At 41.4% G+C, this 1494-nt stretch overlaps 1 non-coding gene across 1 annotated transcript; it reads right to left on the bottom strand.

Annotated features, from left to right (window-relative positions):
• Window positions 1-255: 255 nt before the first annotated feature.
• On the bottom strand, window positions 256-329 carry TRNAN-GUU (transfer RNA asparagine (anticodon GUU)). Its single transcript has one exon. It is a non-coding gene; the product is annotated as a tRNA-Asn (tRNA).
• Between the last annotated feature and the right edge of the window lie 1165 nt (window positions 330-1494).

Here is a 1494-nt window from a genome sequence, read left to right as displayed (position 1 = left end):
TTTCCGCGGAATTGTATTTTCTGCGATTCCAGACGGAAATTGGTCATTCCATTCCGTTTGGTCAGAACGGAATTGCTTTTTCAATCCGGTGGAATACCGAAATTGCCTGTGAAATTCCGCCAGTACCCGTTGATGGTTTTAAGCTGAAAATTCAGTTCAATGGCATCGAGTCCTAGAGAGAGAGAGCAAGAGAGATGATTCTACATGGCTATCTGGGGTTCTCTTCGGACAACTGTTGAACACAAAAGGCAAGGCCGTCCCTGGGTGGGCTTGAACCACCAACCTTTCGGTTAACAGCCAAATGCGCTAACCAATTGCGCCACAGAGACTGTGCACTCAGTTGTTGCTAAATGATTTTATGGGGATGTACAGTGGTGTGAAAAACTATTTGCCCCCTTCCTGATTTCTTATTCGTTTGCATGTTTGTCGCACTTAAATGTTTCTGCTCATCAAAAACCGTTAACTATTAGTCAAAGATAACATAATTGAACACAAAATGCAGTTTTAAATGATGGTTTTTATTATTTAGTGAGAAAAAAAACTCCAAATCTACATGGCCCTGTGTGAAAAAGTGATTGCCCCCCTTGTTAAAAAATAACTTAAAGGGGAACTTCAGCCTAAATAAACATACAGTCATCAAGTTACATTAGTTATGTTAATTAGAATAGATAGGTAATATAATCTCTTACCCACCCTGTTTTAAAAGAACAGGCAAATGTTTGTGATTCATGGGGGCTGCCATCTTTGTCAAGGGGGCAGCCATCTTTTTGGTTGAAAGGAGGTGACAAGGAGCAGGAGACACAGTTCCAACTATCCTGTGTCCTGATTACCCCTCCCAGCTACACACACTAGGCTTCAAATGTCAAATTCAAAATGTAAAAAAAAAAAATTACACCAAAACAGCAGAACGAGAACAACAAAATCAGAAATCCCATCATGCTTTGCACAGCATCAGGGGGAAAAAAGCCCGGGCAGTTTTCTTCTGTGCAGCTAAAAATGAGGCTTGTAAAAGAGAAACAAAGTTCTGATGCTGTGAAACTGTTAAAGAAACACAAAGCCTTTTCAGTGCTGCTGAGTCGATTTTTAGTCCGGAGGTTCACTTTAACTGTGGTTTATCACACCTGAGTTCAATTTCTGTAGTCACCCCCAGGCCTGATTACTGCCACACCTGTTTCAATCAAGAAATCACTTAAATAGGAGCTATCTGACACAGAGAAGTAGACCAAAAGCACCTCAAAAGCTAGACATCATGCCAAGATCCAAAGAAATTCAGGAACAAATGAGAACAAAAGTACTGTAATTGAGATCTATCAGTCTGGTAGAGGTTATAAAGCCATTTCTAAAGCTTTGGGACTCCAGCGAACCACAGTGACAGCCATTATCCACAAATGGCAAAAACATGGAACAGTGATGAACCTTCCCAGGAGTGGCCGGCCAACCAAAATTACCCCAAGAGCGTAGAGAAAACTCATCCGAGAGGCCACAAAAGACCCC

The sequence above is a fragment of the Hyperolius riggenbachi genome, chromosome 10 (genome assembly GCF_040937935.1).
Source record: "Hyperolius riggenbachi isolate aHypRig1 chromosome 10, aHypRig1.pri, whole genome shotgun sequence".
In the NCBI taxonomy this organism is placed as follows: domain Eukaryota; kingdom Metazoa; phylum Chordata; class Amphibia; order Anura; family Hyperoliidae; genus Hyperolius; species Hyperolius riggenbachi.
This window is presented reverse-complemented; position numbering and strand designations above follow the sequence as displayed.